Source organism: Canis lupus, chromosome 7 (genome assembly GCF_003254725.2).
Source record: "Canis lupus dingo isolate Sandy chromosome 7, ASM325472v2, whole genome shotgun sequence".
NCBI lineage: Eukaryota > Metazoa > Chordata > Mammalia > Carnivora > Canidae > Canis > Canis lupus.
The window spans coordinates 65724637-65742863 of record NC_064249.1 but is presented as its reverse complement, the minus strand read 5'-3'; positions in this window follow the sequence as shown (position 1 = coordinate 65742863).

The following is an 18227-nucleotide window of genomic DNA, read 5'->3' as shown; positions in this document are numbered from 1 at the left end:
AAGACTCTAACACCTTGCTGAGGATATACAAATTGGATCACGTTCTTGTGGAAAGGACTGACCTCATTTGCTTAATTTGTTTAAATACACTACAGTGTCTTTCAGTTGGATGGTGTGGTGGTCTCACATTATGGGGGACTGTGGTAAAAGTGGGCAGGGGTTGCTGGAAGAACCCCTCCTCTTTCTGCTTCTAGCAGCTGGGGCAGGGGGAGGGGAACATAAAGAAATTCAGCTCCATAGGACTCATTAGATACAACCTCTTTTTTGTAGCTGAAATTTGTGTCTAAACCCAAGCTGGGGGTCTCACTCTGGCCCTCTGGCCCTCAAGGTGTATCAAGTGTCTTGCTGGGCACAGCAGCAGGTTTACTGTCACAGGGCAGCTCCACTCCCACAGAGAAAGACTGCTGAGCACAGAATCTCTGCTTTCTGAGGCATGAAAGTTCCTTCCTATACTGTGTGGTTCTAGGCTGGCAGAGTGGAGCAGGGAGAGGTAGAAGCCTCACTTACCTAAGGACATGGTAACAGAGACAAACATAGCATTGTTCCCTGATTGTTTTTCCCTGCCTATGGCACTACAATACCCCAAGAAAATCGAAGTTGTCCTTTATATAAAAAACAGAGAAAGATTCCAATCATCCTAATTACTATTTGCACACCTCCATGTCTAATGGCATATTCAGACAGCACCAGTAGGTTCTGAATTAAGGAATTAAATAATTGACTTTTAAGGACCAGTTCTTTTAATCTGATTTTGATTTTCCTACCTTTATTGAGATGTGATTGACATATATCATTCCATAAATTTAAGAGGTACAACATGGTGATTTGATAAACATATATATTGCAAAATCATGACTACAATAAGGTTAGCTAATACTTCACATAACTACCATTGTGCATGTGAGTGTGTGTGTGTGTGTGTGTTGACATTTAAAATACTCCCTTAGCCACTTTCAAGTATATAACACAGTATTGTTAACTACAGTCACCATGAGGTACGTTCAACCCCCAGAACTTACTTATCTTTTTTTTTCTTTAGTGGGGAAGGGGTGGACAGGGGTGGTGGGGGAGAGAGAATTTCAAGCAGATTCCCCTGCTTAGCATGGGAGTCCAACTTGGGAATCCATCTCACCACCCCAAGATCATAACCTGAGGTGAAATCAAGAGTTGGTTGCTTAATTGACTGAGCCACCCAGGCTCCCCTAGAACTTTTTCAACTTAACGAGGGACTGTTCTGTAGAAAATACAGGTGTGATACTCTCTCCAAACAACTGAAAATCTTACTAACACAAGGCACACAAAATTTAGAAATGATGCAGTTGGTGCTGAAGAAAGTCAGAGGAGTCACACTAGTGATGGCAGGAGCAGCCTGAGAAGACAACAGATGGGCAGGCTTAAACTCGGCAAATATTACAGTACATAACACATGCAAGCGTGCTGAGTCCTGGGAAGGAGATTGGGGTTGTATGTGGGGGCTGTTAAAGGGGATCATTGATTTTTATTGCACTCACGTATCACTTGCAATAGTCAGTGGTGTGCTGGTAAATGTTTAAGAAAAAAAGTTTATATTGTAGTGTTCTCCATGGTGTAAATACTGCCACTATGGATAATTTCAAACAACCAATGTAAGACCAATCAGTTCACAAATTCTTGGAAATTTAATAATTCAAGGACGTATTATGTGCCAGGCTCTGGGTCAAGCACTGGGAGAGATGGAGAAAAAACTCTGATGCAATCCTTGTCTGCCAGGCGACAGAGATAGAAATAGAGCCAAGGAGCTCAAGAGGAACTAGTGGGAGGACACATTAGCCTCGGCAGGGTGTGGGGAAGCAGGAGAACCAAAGAAAGGTTTCTGAATGAGCTTTGAAAGATGGGATGATAGCTAAGTAATTAGAGAATGGGAAAAGGCCCCAAAGCATGAACGTACATGCTGCATTCAGGGAATTACACAAGATTATTGGCACTAAAAATAGGATGAGGCTGGAAAAGAAAATTGGGGCCATATTATCAAAGGAGATGAATTTTGCTGTATAGTAAGGAGAGCTACAGATAATTTTTGAGAAGAATCTTGCAATAATTCTTTTTTTGAAAAAAATGATTTTATTCATTTGAATAATTTCAATTATTTCAAAAATAATTTGAATTATTTATTCATTTGAATAATTCATTCATTTTGGTGGGGAGGATGTGGAGGGGCAGAGAGAGAGGGAGAGAGAATCCCAAGCAGACTCTCCACTGAGCACAAAGCCCCACAGGAGATTGATCTCAAGACCCTGAGATCATGACCTGAGCCAAAATTGAGTCAGAGGCTTAACCAGCTGAACCACTCAGGCGTCCCAATATCCAGCAATAATCCTGATGGCAATATGGAGACAAACCTGTAAAAAAGATCACTGCAATGTTTCAAACAGAATATAACAAGAGCTTCAATTAAGTCAAATGTAGTAGAGATAGAAATCGGGCAAATTCAAATGGCATTTAGGGAGGAAGAGCTGACAGGCTATTGGACTGGCTGAAGTGAGTAGAAGAGTTTGGTTGCTTGAAGATAATACCCAGGATTTTGAGAAATGACCACTCTGCCACCTGTGGAAATGAGTGACTTGAGAGAGCCCAGCTTATCGTTTTCTTTGTATCTTACTGACATTTGTGAGTTTGAAAGGGAAAAGGTCAGAGACATGAGTAAGGCCATGCACATGGCTTTGTTGTTCCTGTGTTTGGATTTATATATCTTGATTCTGGATAGTTATGTTATAAAAATTATGGACTTCTGATTTGGGATGGAGAGCCTTTGACAAATTTGGGAAATAATTATCCCAGGAGTTTACTGGATAAGTAAGAATTTATCCATGGAGCTTGAAAAGAGAATAAATGAGAGAAGGGAGGATAGCACCCAGGTAAACCTGTGAATCCAGTTATTCTGAAGAGCAATAGGCATAACATAAAAAGAATAAGGGAGTGGGAGGTGTTTGGTGATTCACGTGAGAAAACAGTTGGGAGGGAGGCCAGAAATAATACTCGGTGCCTTAGATGTCTGTGTACAAACACATAGGGCATAGGTAACAAGCTAAGTCAACTTGGGATTATAACACCAGGTGTAAACATGATCTCCCTGAAACCTTGTGAATGGGACTCAAGACTTACGCACAGTGATGAAATCAAATTTATGCCCTTTTCAAAAGAAGCATGCCTACGAAGCAGAGAAGGGGATTCATGTATGTTGTAGAGGAACGAGGTATAAGCCCATTGAAGAATGTAAAAATGAATATTTAGAAGGAGAGGATCAGAACATTACTATATACCATTTGGCCAGAGGTCATGGGGAAAAATTAAATTTCACATTTGTATAAAATAACTAGATAAAATTCTTCAAAATTTGTAATGGGAAATCTGACCCTGATTTCACAAACATAACCTTTTTATATCCATTTTTATGCTTGAAATTACTGCATGTGGTCCCTGACAAAAGCTTTATTTAAAAAAAAAACTATTTTAGAGAGAGATCATGCATAAGCGTGAGGAGCAGAGAGAGAAGGTGAGAGAATCTTATGCAGACTCTGCACTCAGCATGTAGCCTGACGTGGGGCTCGATCTCACGACTCTGAGATCACCAGCTGAGCTGAAACCAAGAGTTGGACATTTAACAAACTGTGCCATCCAGGCATCCCCTAACAAAAACTTTTTAAAAATCAGTTCTTGAAACTCTCAATAATCTCTGTTAAGGAAAAAAAAATTTTGTTGTGTAAGTAGGTGACAAAAAATGGAAATGTTTTTATAATTATTTAAACATGTACAATTGTACTATTTACAACTATTTAAAAACATACAGTAGGACTATAGAGAATCAAACAGTACTTCCCTTTTTTTCTATTGACGTGTAATGTTGAAATTCATATGATAAGGCAATCAGATTCTTTATGATAGGCAGATACACTCAACTTGTCCATGGGGATAGGTTAATAACCCCCTGTAGCCAAGGACCAAAGTCTGCTCAAAGGGGTCTGCTAAAAAATTGAACAGTGGAGGGGCTTCCACCCAGGAGTTAAGTGTCTACCTTTGGCTCAGGTCATGATCCCAGGGTCCTGGGATTGAGACCTGTGTTGGGCTCCCTGCACAGGCGGGGAACCTACCTCTCCATCTCCCGCTCCTCCTGCTTGTGCTCCTTCTGTCAAATAAATAAAATGTTAAAAAAAAAAAATTCAACAGCGGGAGTCTTTAGAAAGTGTCAGGCCAGACACATGTTGATGCTCTCAGGAGGTCTAATCTTATGTGGAGCCATATTCCATCAGTACCTGGATATGTGAGTGTTACCTCACATATGAATTGTGCCTCCCCCACCACAAATTCATATGTGGAAGTCCTAACCCCCTGTACCTTAAAATGTGACCTTATTTGGAAATAAAGCCTTTGAAGATATAATCAAATTAAAATAAGGGTGGGCTCTAATCCAATGACTAGTCCTTTTAAGAAGAGGGAAATTTAGACACAGAGGTGCACAAAGGAGAGACAATGCAGAGTCATGAAAAGAAGATGCCAAGAGGAAAGGCCTGGAACAGAGACTTCCCTATCAGCCCCCAAGAGGAATCAAACTTACCGACAACTTGATTTTGGACTTCTGGCCTCCAGAACTGCGAGACAATACATTTCTGTTATTTATTTTATTTTATTTTTATTTATTCATGAGAGACTCACAGAGAGAGGCAGAGACATAGGCAGAGGGAGAAGCAGGTTCCCTGCGGGGAGCCTGATGTGGGACTGGATCCCAGGACCGTGGGATCATGACCTGAGCTGAAGGCAGACACTCAACCCCTGAGCCACCCACATGCCCCATTTCTGTTATTTAAGCCTCTTGGTCTGAGGTGCTTTGTGACAGCAGCCTGAGCAAACTCATCCAGTGCAAATACAGTTCAGTCTCCAGAAGAGGGAGGCCACTGGTAAGGACCAGGCAGTATGTTCGGGTAACAGCCAAGCAGGGGAGTGGAACTTTAGCCTCAGAGGAGGAATGAAAATGAAAAAGGGGAATGGAGACAATGTCTAGTGAATTTTGGGCAAACTGTGAAATTCAAGTTGTTCCCACTGACTTTTCCAAAATTCATCTTCCAAACATAAAAGATCTTACATCAAGGACAGAGTGGTAGGAACCCAGGAAAGCTGCTTGCCTCCAGGGAGAGTGGCCCAATGGTTGGGCAATGTCATGGTGTCTGAGGTTCCTAGTACCCATGGCTGGGTGGAGGGGGCAGGTGGATAGGCAAGGCAGTTGTGTGAAAACAGATTTAAGTTTTATTATATAGAAGGATAAATTTTGGGTCAAAATTAAGAGAACTTTCACTTTTTTCTCTGTAAAAACATCTGAAATTTAAAATATCATAGGGAATTCGTAAAATAGAAAAAAAATCTCCCCATGATTCCACTATCTTTTTAAAAAAGTAATCTCTACATCCAATGTGAGGCTCAAACTCACAACTCCAAGATTAAGAGTCACATGCTCTACTGACTGAACCAGCCAGGCACCCCAACAATTCCTCTATTTTAACCAAATTCACCATATATTTCCTTTGTCTTTCTTCATGTGTGTATATTTTAGGTAGTTGGATATAGTAAGTGTACATACAATTTGAATACTGATTTTTAAAGAAATAAAATTATAGTCTACGTATGTTCCTATTCTGCTACATGATTTCTTATTAAGATAACTTTGAATGGTTGCGTAAGCCCACAGAGTGCCTGAAGCATAATAAATGATTCCCTGTTGACAGATATTAAGGTTGTGGTTGGTTTTTTCCTTATCAATTTTTTCTTTAAGGTTCCTTCCAGCACTGAGAGTCTATGATTCTATGTTTGGCAAAGGGAAATGAAAACTACTTCTCAAATTATCTTTTCCATCTCTAATTACTTTTAAGAAAGGGCCTTTTGGGATATCCTGACATGTTACATTAAGTAAGTCAGATTTCTTTTATTTCCTGAGTATCACTTCACAAAAATAATTTTAAGAAATTTCTATCTGGTTGCCTAACTTGGACAGTTTTTCCTCCCAGATGTATCCCAAAATTTTAAAAATGGAAAACTAGTACCAACAATTTTTAAACACCTTTCATCCAGATTCCCCCAACATTACCATTTTATCTAACCACAGTACAATGATCAAAATTGGAAAAGTATTTTTGATACAATACTCATGAAATCTGCAGACCCGATTCAGATCACACCCATTGCTCTACTGTGCCCTTTTTCTGGATCCAGATCCAATGGGGAATCACAGGTTGTATGAGCTGCATGTCTCCTTAGTCTCCGTTAATCTTGAGCACTTCCTCAATCCTTCTCTTTCACACCTTGATACTTTTGAAAAGTACTGGCCAACTATTTTATAGAATGACCCTCAGCTGGGGTCTTTTATTTCCTCATGGATTTTTCATACCACCAAGGATGTCACGCCCTTCTTAGAGCACCTCTATGAGGAAGCACATGATGTAGATCTGTCCCATTACAAGTAATGTTAACTTTAATCATCTAGTTAAGGTGGTGTCTGTCAGATTCCTTCACTATAAAGTTACTATTTTTGCCTTAGTAGGTACTGTGAGGACCTACTCTGAGATTTAAAGATCTTGTTTCTCATTATACTTTCACTGACAAATTTTAGCTTTTGTTGATGATACTTCTCCAAATCAATTAATACAATTAAGTATTTTCCACATGATGATTTTTCTTTTTTTAAAAAAAAGATTTTATTTATTTATTCATGAGAGGCAGAGAGAGAGAGAGAGAGAGAGGCAGAGACACAGGCAGAGGGAGAAGCAGGCTCCATGCAAGGATCCTGATGTGGGACTCGATCCCGGGACTCCAGGATCACACCCTGGGCTGAAGGCAGGTGCTAAACCATTGGGCCACCCAGGGATCCCGATTTTTCTTTTTTCATTATTCTTTTTATTGTTGTTAGTTATAATTTCTTTGGACAGTTTTTATAGATTTCCTTAACCCATACAGCCCTTGATCATCCTTTCGTTAAAGTAAAAGAAGAGAATATTTATCTAGTGCTCACCCTGTGTTGTTCCTGTCATCAAAATGTAACGGGGCTGCCAAAGGCATGGTGGTGACAGAGCATCTTCATGCATCTGCATTAACTCCTGATTTTCTGAGTCTCCCTCAGCTAATTAGAGCTCATTCTGCCAAGGAATCACACACACTTTTTCATATACTATGTACCCATGAATCATGACTGTAAAGTGATAAAGGAGTAGCAATTGCCACTTCAGTTCTGCAGATGAGAAAAATGAAACCCAAGGAGGTAGATCCATTGCCTGGATCAGATAGTAGCACAATTGGAACTAGTTTCTAGTCCCTGGAGGTTTTTAGTTCCTATCTGGGGCTGGTCTAAAAAGTATATCCTAAAAGACAAATAAATAAATAAAAAGTATATCCTTCTATTTGTGTATGGATAAGATGATATGTCTTCAAGAAAAGATGCTGCTTTGGAACAAATTTATTATTAATAAGACTATCATTCTTTAGGGTATTTTGTACTGTTCACCATTATAATCCAGTCTGTTATTTGCAAATAACAATTATAATAGTTATTTAAACATAAGCTTCTTTCAGGTATAAATTTCATTGACTATTTCCATCTCAAGCTGAATTCCTGATGATGACCTTAAATTCTAAATATGGAATCTGCCATTTATCCAGAATGCAGAATGGTTAAGAGGTTCTGGTTAACTGAATGTTACCCTATGTAGCCAGCTCATCATCTTTCAAACTATCCAAGCACATAGATGAAAGGCAAGTATTCTTTAAAATCAGACAGTATCGTATGTTAGGACAAATAGCAACTCTGAGTGGTGCCATTAAAACAGGAGGTAGGAGATAAGCTAATTTAAAAAAGTTATCTTGGGTATGTTACCTTATTTTCTTGCCATTGATCTTTTTTTTCTAAAAAGAGCATGTAAGAGAAAGAATTTTATATTAGGTGGACTTTTGGGTGGTTGGTTAGCTCAGATTTTAAAAATGTACTAATATATCTGTTAAACTAGTTTCTTTTCTTTAGGGTACCATAATTAGAATTTACCAATGGGACAGCAAGCATCTGCATTTGTTCATACAATCAAGACCCACTGTAAACTCAACCCTCCTGGTTGGTGTTGTTTTGTTTTATTTTTCAGTCATTTGTATCCCCAGGGCTCGTCTCTGTGCCTGGTACAAAGTAGGCACTGTATAAATATTTGCTGACTAATCCACTGACCCACTGACAGCCAGACTTTATATCCAGAGTGAGGGCCCAGGCTGGGCCTTCCTGAATTCCTGGGATTTTTTTTTTCTGATTTCAAAAAACAATACATGCTCTTTATAGAAACTTGTAAAATAGAGAAACACACACACTCAAAACAGAAAATAAAGCTCTTCCTTATCTTACCAGCCATAAAGCTGATTATGCCATAAAGATGAGCATTTTCCCATTTATTGAATATTCTTCAAAAACATGTTTTTAATGGCAATAGAATGATCCATTGTGTGGATGTGCCATACTTAATCATTTCCTTGTTGTAGGTCATATAAATTCTTTACAATTTGCCACCATTGGAGATAATATTGTAAGGTTATACAATAAACTCTTCAACTAGTAAAGCTGATTATCAAGTTACTTTCCAAAAAGATTATATCCATTTAAGTCCACTTGCTAGTGCCCCATAGATTTTAAATGCTGACAGTTGAGAAACAAGGGTTTTGAAACTACTCTTTTTGCTTTTAAATAGCTTCCAGCATGATGAGAATGAGCTTAGCCTTTTCCTGCAGACTTAATTCTGGGCCCCTGTGAAGGGTAGAGTAAATCACAGGGGAGTGGATAATTTGGAAAACATGCCTGGAAACCTCAACCTAAATTGAAGAGAGAGCATTAGTCCTTTACAAAAAAGCTTTTAGGATAAAGCAAAGAAGCAATAATACCCCAAATTGAGTGATTAATAACACAAAACAACTAATAATATTATGCTGATTGTTGACACTTTATTTATGTCTCAAGTTAAAAACTATTTTCTCTTTTCAAAATACAAAATCATGCCAGTGAAAAGGAGAATATATTTGGGCTAGAAACTAGTCAGAAGGAAGGAGGACTTCACAAAAAATTAACATTCAATAAATAAATACAATTTTAAAAATAAAAGTTAACATTCTGAGGAATAGATTCATTTCACTCTGAAACAAGAACCCGATTTTCAAAAATAATATGTAATAAAAGCCAAACTTTCAAAAATTATTTGCTAATATTGTAAAAAAAGATTCAATTTTGGTGCTTGTCTTTTTCTGCAACTGCTTATTCTACCTCAGAGACTGGTAGATCAGGTGTAAGACTGGAAGCTCTGCTCAGTTCCTACTACAAGTACCCTTTAGCTCCTAAATATAAGATGTATGCATCTCTTTATTAAGTCATCATTTAAAATGACTATGAGTCATTACAAACATTTGTAAAGTATTATTATTGCAATAGAAGAGTTTAAGTGTTTAAAATTTAACCCTTGGAAGGACAATTCTTTTCCAGGCTTCCAGTCAAGCAAAGGTTGCAATACTTGGAACTCTGTGGAAAGCTCTAGAAATCAAGCTCTGGGCTGTGAGCCAGTCATGCAGTGAGAAACCACCATTTTAGAAAGTGGGATTTTTGGAGTACAATGGGAGTGAGACTGAAATCAATCTTTATGTGGGGCAATTTTGCTGAGAAGCCTGAGTGATTGACCCTTTACTTTATTTTGTGTTTTTACTGATTGTCATGAATCACATTCCAGCTTATTTTCCAATCACAAGCTTACTTATTACATTTTACAGCTTAATGGCTCATGGATAAACACTGTAACTACCATTAGTCAAAAAGAAGATATTTTGTAGAGAGTTGGGTAATGTGCTTTTATTAATATGAGGTAGTTGGGAAAGCAATATTGACTCCACTTTCTTTGTACAGTTCTTTAGATGGTCTCATGGTTGACCTTGTAATCCTAGTGCATGATTGACCAAAGACAGACCATCAAAAGTGGACTAGAAGCCACCACAATTTTGCCCCAAAACATGCTGGCAAGTCAATGAATACCAAAGCTATTTTCTCAGGAGACAAAGAGTAAATCATATTTTGAGGACCCTTGTGTTTCCCTTCAACAAGGAAGCATAACAGAGAGGAAGGTGAAAGACTTGTAACCACTATTAAGTGATGTAAGAAAAGACATGTTTTTCTTTTTTTCTAAATATTTATTTATTTATTTATTTATTTATTTATTTATTTATTTATTTAGGAGAGAGAGAAAGCATATGCATATGAGTGCCCAGAGGGAGGGACAGAGGGACAGAAGGATAGGCGGGGGAGAGGGAGAAAATATCAAGCAGACTCCCCACTGAGCGTGGAGCCTGACGCAGGGCTCAATCACAGGACCCTGAGATCATGAACTGAGCCAAAACCAAGAGTCTGATACTTAACCAACTGAGCCACCCAGGTGCCCCAAGATACTTTTTTCTATTTCTATTAACATTTTCCTGTCTAGCGGTGGTAGATCTGAAGGTTCTAAGCTGGAGTGAAGGTCTAAGTAGCTGGGATTTGGGACAGAAACTGAGGATCTACAGTCTGGGCCTCCTAAAGGATGGAGGTAAATTGTATTCTAGGATGAACCGAAGTAGAACATTTCCATTTCCATCCTCTGCTCCCCATACTTTTATGCCTGCCTCTATTCATCTAGCTTTCTCAGCTCCACCATGCCACATAATACCTCCCTTGGTGGCTGGGGTTGGGGTCAACGGGGACAGATAGTTTCATGGATATTATTGGTATTCTGCCCATTTCTCCTCTTTACCCAGCTCAATGGACCATGTCTTCATTTAGTTTACATCATCAACCATGTACTCTGAGGTGAGATGATCTCAACCTCACCTGTTAGTTGGCTTAATCCGATCAGCCCATTCCACTTCCAAGGCTAAGGGTACTCATTTAGGTGTGGATATATGACTTACAGGGTCCCATCAAGGTGAGTCTCGGGACTCCTGCTTGAAATGCTGACTAGGGTGCTCTCTTTTTCCTTCTTATTTCAGGAAGTATAGGGACCACTGCAGTCCTTTTGCCACCTGATAGAAGTGACCTAAAGATAGAGTCAACAAATGGGAGAGGCACACAGGAGGGAGTGTGCCTCCTGTGAGGGAGTGTGCAGAGAAATGGAATGGGAGCTCCTGGGTTCAAATGACTCTGAAGCTTGTCTCACTCAGAACTTCCAGTTACATGAACACAATTAATGTCCTCATTTTTCAATTCAGTTAGAGGACTTTCTGTGTTTTGGAGCCCCAAATATTCTCTTTACAGAGGCATGCAGATGTCTTGTATCTAGGCATCATAAGGGAGATCTCCAGGAGCACTGTCTCCCTCTTTTTAAAATAAAATATTTTATTTTTAAGTAATCTCTGTCATGCTCAAACTTACAACCCTGAGATCAAGAGTCACACACTCTACCGACTGAGCCAGCAAAGTGCCCCAGTAGTGTCTTCCTTCTGACATGATGTTATGAATGGTAGTCAATCACTCATGTTAACCTAGAATGTAGGGGATCCCTGGGTGGCTCAGCAGTTTAGTGCCTGCCTCTGGCCCAGGGCGTGATCCTGGAGTCCCAGAATCGAATCTCACATTGGGCTTCCTGCATGGAGCCTGCTTCTCCCTCTGCCTGTGTCTCTGCGTCTCTCTCTCTTTCTCTGTGTCTCTCATGAATAAATAAATAAAATCTTTAAAAAATAAAAAAATAAAATAAAAAAATAAAAATAAAATCTAGAATGTAGATTAAATGGTATATACTTGTAGTGAATAATGCTAGAAAGTAATACTGTTCAGGTATGTACAATACTGTATAACAAGAGGGGGAAGGGCAGTATTTGGGCTCTAATCATCACTTATCACATTATTTCTATGACAATATCTGCTCCAATAAGTGACTTACAAGTGAACTTTTAGGGACCCTCTGGATCTCAGGTTTCTCACCAGGGTGCATATTAGTTGAAGTTTGAGGTATCTTCTAGCTTTAATAGTCTATATTCTTTGTTACCAGTTCATTTCAAGTAAGTAAAAGTGAAACCCTGTAATAGGACAAGCATTCTTGAATAATAGGGCATTTGAAGATTGTGCATTTCCCATTCAGCAAGCTGTATCGTGTTTGTTTTCACACCAGTTGAAGATTTGCCATCATTATTTTAGTCATTTTTGAAATTCTAGCATACTGCTCACCTCTTGCCTTTAAATATTTGTACATAGAATACCTTATTTCCCATAGCAAAATCATTTTTTGATTTGCCAGTTTTATGGAAACTTTAGAGATCCAAATAGGCTCACATTTCTAAGCAAAAGCAAATAGTAATTTCCTCCTTCTCAACCCATGGATTTGTCAAAGCAGGGATCCTTTTCTAAGAGTAGAGATATTTGCCATCTTTAGATGGTTTTTCTTTTTTAATGTCGTTCTTTTTTTAAAAAAAGATTTTATTTATTTATTCATGAGAGACACATAGAGAGAGAGGCAGAGACACAGGCAGAGGGAGAAGCAGGTTCCATGCAGGGAGTTGGATGTGGGACTCGATCCCAGGACTCCAGGATTATGTCCTGAGCAGAAGGCAGACACTTAACCGCTGAGCCACCCAGGTATCCCATCTTTAGATGGTTTCAATCCCAAAATACAATGATTCAAAATACTTTTCCTTAAACACTTAAGTAATAATAGATTGAAAACCAAGTAAGCACAGAGGATGCCTTGAAACAAACAGATCTATGCCTGGAATTGTGATTAGGCGAAAACTACTTTACCTATAGGTGTGGTAGGTGATGGCTTACCTTGTAGAAAATAAATGTTACTAATTTACTTAGTAACATTTAGTAATTCCTCCCCCAACTCTCCTTCACAAGACCGCCAAGAATTTGGAAATTCTACCAATCACTCTTCAAAGAACTTCTACTACAAGTCCCCAGTAAAACAATAATATGTTACGTTGGATGGGCTGGTGATCAGCTCATTGACTTCCAGTACCACAATAGCTTAGATCAGCTCGAAGGCCACTTGTTTGGGGGTGAGTTGGTGGGAGAGAGAAGAAGACACAAAGCTTGACTGTGGGGTAGCCTGATGAGAGTCCCTATTGATTACACAGTACTAGTTAGGAAAGGTCAAAGATGATTTGATCTATTTCAAGCTGCTGCCTTGAGCTTTCCCTATATCTTCATTCACAGGAAGTCAATAGATCTCATTCTCCGCAAGTCTCAGAGGGTATGGATTGGTATAGCTCCTTTTCCCCCACATTATTCCCATTCTTTGCCCTTTGGTTCCCCATTGTATGATCTCCTACACAGAAGTCTCACCAGGATCCCTGTTCTATAGCCTGACAGTTGCTCTGTAAGCAAGAGAATGGCTGATTTTATATGCTACTTCTCTTGCCTAAATGATGTACTTAGATTATGTCCAGAAATAGTGCCTCTTCAGTGAACCCCTAAGTTGGTGCATAGAGGGAGGAAGTGAGAGACAGTTCTTCTTTTGCTTCATCCTTGTCTCCAGCCCACAGTCCCTGTATCAGTGGAGAGATGAAGCGAGTAACAGAAAATGTGATACTGATGTTGGTTCTTGATGTTGTGGAACGAAAGAAGTGCAGTTGAACTGATGTGGGCAATGAATCTATTTGGGGTACAGCTAATTAGGTAGGATATTTTATGGTGACAATTCCTTAAAAAAGGAATCTGTACGGCAGGACCTTATCTATAGCATTCTTGTAAGATACTCCACCCTCCACCTTTTTTGGTGTTCTGTGAGAATGTGTTTGACTTTAATTTCTTTATCAGGTGCCCCATTTCCCATGTATTTGAGGGCTTCTGGGAAGGGAGGACCCTTGGTGTGAATGATAGCTGGTTTTCTTCCAACAGGACACCAGGCCTCACACTAGGCACATCCCCTCCAATGAAAAGAAATTTTGACTACCCTGAACAATGACTGTACTCTTAAACTGAATTTAGCAAAAAATGAAAGGACTTGACATTGTACTTGAACAAGCCCTTCAGAAGTGCCTCTTGTACTCTTCTCCACTTTTTGGTGTGAACTTATCCTATTCTATTTTTGGTGTGCACCAGTTAGTCATAAATCTGTTCCTTTGTGTTATACCTAATGGCAAAAGGCATTGCTCTTAAGACTGAAATCTGTTCCTTTAATATCGACATGCTGGAAACAAAAGAGGAGCATGCAGCCAGCATGGAAAAAGGAAGTGACATCTTTGCTTCATGTTCATGGTGCTGGAGATATTGCTGATGTTTACTAAATTCTTCCTGATTTGAACAATTAGCCATTAATTCTCTTAAAGTGCTCTTTCCAATTGGCTTCATAAATTATTGGCTAATACAGAATTCTGAATACAGACAATATAATATTCTTAAGTGGCTGAATTAGGGGGGAATTATGTGGAGAGTATTCTGAAGTTGAGGGGTTGTAGAATAATGTGAAAGTATGCAGTCCATAAAAACCAAGACAAAGCTTCAGCTGCAATAATAGCCTCATAATAGCTTCTTTAAATAGTACACATTTCCACAAGCTACAGTCATGATTTGTTTGTATTAAGATTATTGAGTCAGAAAATGACTCATAGATATCATTTGATAATCAGCTTTATTCAATATAAATTCCCCTGCAAAAGTTGATGTTCAAATACTCTGGCTGAGGAGTCTATTTAGTAGAAGAAAAAAATGAATTTTAGGAAATGATATAAAGAGATCATTGTTTTTACTGTGAAATGATGTGGTGTTGATAATGCTGGATTTTATGCTTTGGTTTGGAGCACTGCATCTGAAATTTTCAATATTGTCACACTCAACTGTTTATTCAATGAGTATTTAGTGAGTGCTTTGTGCTAGACACAGTGTGTTAATGGGGAGACAAAAATGAATGAGACAAGATCTGTGCCCTTCAGGTCTTACAGACTAGAGGAGCACAGGGATGCAAAACAAGCCACCTGTGATTCACTATGTGTCACAATGACCATAATGTTGCCTAGGCATAAAGGTGGCAGCCATAATCATGAGAGTGTGGTTGGGTGGGTGGAGGAAGAAGAGGGCTCCTCTGTGGTACAGACATATTGTGATGGTCTTTGCTGGTTTGGGGGTGGGTTTTTCAATCATTAGAAACACACCAGTTGTGACTGTGGACACAGTCTGGGAGAGCTCATGAGGACAAAGCAGGTACAGAAACCCCAGGCCACATTTTAGCCATCATGCAGTGCTTCTCCAAGGGAAAAAGGTTATTGGCTCTGTCAGAAAGAAGACTCTTTTACACTCGTTAGACATTAAAATATTTGCAACCTGGAAGAGTTTCATTGCCTCTGAAACTTTCAGTTTTGCCTCTGATGTAAACATGCTATGGTGGGCAAAAGCCCAGGACTAGGCACCTCGGTGGTGCAGTTGGTTGAGTATCTGACTGTTGATTTCAGCTCAGGTCATGATTTCAGGGTCGTGGGATAGAGCTCCATGTGAGGCTCCATGCTCAAAGCGGAGTCTGCGTGTCCTTTCCCTCTGCCCTCATCCCATGCACTTTCTTTCAAATAAATAAATACATACGTACATACATGCATAAAACCTTAAAAAAAATCCTAGGACTCCATTCACAGGTCAAATTGTTGGCACATTTGTCACTGTGAGGACAGCACACCGGAAGGTGCCATATTAAAAGGGTGAGTTTATGATCTTAAATGATCCCCAATAGGAAATGTCGGATATTCTCAAAGCCTTTTCTCTGTATCTTTAGTTTTCTTTATGCCTTTGATTGCCTTTCTCCTTAACTTTTTGAGTGCTTGATACTCTCTCTTCCCCCTCATGTCTCTTTCCCTTAAGGGGTGGCTTGAACTAGAAATTTGCATTTGTACTTATTTATCAAACAATTCAAATCTGCACATGGAGCCAGGTACTCTTCTAAGCATTTTATAAAAATCAACTTACTTAGTTGAGTTGTCACAATTCTTTGGAGTGGTTGGTTACTCTTATAGTTGCCCCCTTTTTACAGATAAGAAAAGTGGGAAGTAGAGATCTTTAAAACATCCTTACGGACACACAACCAGGGAGCTAGCTGAAGAGCTGGGATTTGAACCCAGAAATCCATGCTCTCAGCCTCCACACGGGTGCTGAGTCCAGCCACAGCACTAAAGTGTGGGTACAGTCTGCCTCAGGTCCACCAGCTCAACCGCTCAACCACTGGGTAGGCTCTTTTTCCTTACTTACCAAGGCTTTTCACTTTGGCCCAGAGCATGCTGAGCTCTTTACAGAAAGATGCCTTTGAAATGCAAAGGTTGACAGCTTTATTTGTGGATCTACACTGTGGTTTTTGGCTGGAGTCAGCTGGGCACCAGCTATGTGGTAGTCAGTCTTTAAAAATGGTGTAATATTCACACTGTTTTTGTTGGATAATTGCATGCCTTTAATTTGTGGTATTATAAACAGAGCAGTAATCTGGTTTAGGAGTAGCCAGAAAACGTTATTTGATATCCATTAAGTCAAGCTGCTATTTTTATTCACCTCAGTAGAGGTGAATATTATTATGGTCCAGAAAAAGCAACGTTGTAATATATTCTAATGGGTGCCTCCTGACTGGATAGAATGGGGGAATAACAAAAGAACCTTCTAAAGAAGGTAGGGAACAATTCTGCTTGCTTCCCTAACCAGTGAGTACAATTTTCCCTTTAGATATTACAAGAGTTTAGCTTTCTCTAGAATATGAGCTTCTTAAAATTTATTTATTTGACAGAGAGAGAGAGAGAGCAAAAGCAGGAAAAAGGCAGAGAAGCAGGCTCTCCGCTGAGCAGGGTCCCCCAGATTTGGGGCTCCATCTCAGGACCCTGGGATCATGACCTGAGCTGAAGGCAGACCCTTAACCAACTGAGCCACTCAGGCTCCCCTAGAATATGACTTTTTTAAAAGGGAATCACACCTTTTTTAGTTCATGGATTTGGAACAATGATTTTTTTTAAAGACCTACTTAAACCACTGTTGCCTAAAATGTTTACCTTACTCTGAATATTCTGAGAGCTGAAGATAAATGAAAATGCTAAATCATGTAAAAATATTTAGTAAATGTAAAGTCCCTATATAGTAACCATATTGGAAATAAAATATTCATCATCAGTGGTTGCTTTTTATCAGTGTCCTGTGATTTAAGTTTACTTATTATATAATTATAGATAAAAAATAGGTTATTTAGATAGCATCTTTCATCCAAAGACATTTCAGTGATTTGCAAACTTGAGCCTAAGTTAACCGTTTAGTCTTTGGAGATGAATCATTCCTTTTGTTTAGCCCATTGGTATAGTATTTAGATTAACTTGTAGGTTTGTATTTAACCTGACACAATCCAAAAGAGCCAGATCAGATATGTGCTAGCAGTCTTCCTGGGGCCCCGACAGAGCTACATGCAGGGAGGAGGGCCCAAGTCATTAGTTTGTGATTAATGTTTATAGAAAGTAATATTTCTAGCATTTTATGGATGTAGCAACTGAGGCACTAAGGGGTTAAGTGGCTTGCCTTCGATCACAGAGCTGTTTAGTAGATCCAGGCAAGTCAGGCACCAACACAAGCCGACCATGATTTTACACTTAATTCTCACCAATTTAAAATTTTCCAAGTTATAGTTCCTGTACCTGCCCGTGGGCAGGTTATAAACTGGAAGTTGAAACTACAATGAGAGGATGTTGACAATCATTTTCTAGGGGAAGGAAGAGACCAAGGTTTGCTTTGGCTAACAGAGCTGGCAAGGGGGCCATTGTCCCCACGGACCCAACCCTCTCGGACCGGCTGGCTCTCTGCTGATCCCCCAAGGCTTCCATCCATGAGGATTCAATCAGCCTTAGGGCTGCTGGCCGGGGTGGGGGCGGCAGGAGGACTGTAAATCTGGGAAAGCTTCAAGTATTCAGGGTCTTGAACTTTATCAGGTTTGAATGTGTGATTGTGAAAGTAAAGAGCAGAGAAATGACAGCACTCAGTAAATCAAACGTAGAGAAGATCAGGACTGTCAGAGACAAGAGAAAAACAGGCTCTGGGCACAAACCCTGGTGAAAACCTGCAGGCAGGAGAAGACTTTTATGTTCCCTCCAGACTGTGTCTTCTGAAAAACAAATCTCTTTCCCTGTCATTTTATCTAAAGAACAGTATTCTTTGTTTTGTCCCCCGGATTTCTTTCTTTACGTTTTCATTATTGAAGTTTAGATCTTGTTTTGGAAGATGGGGC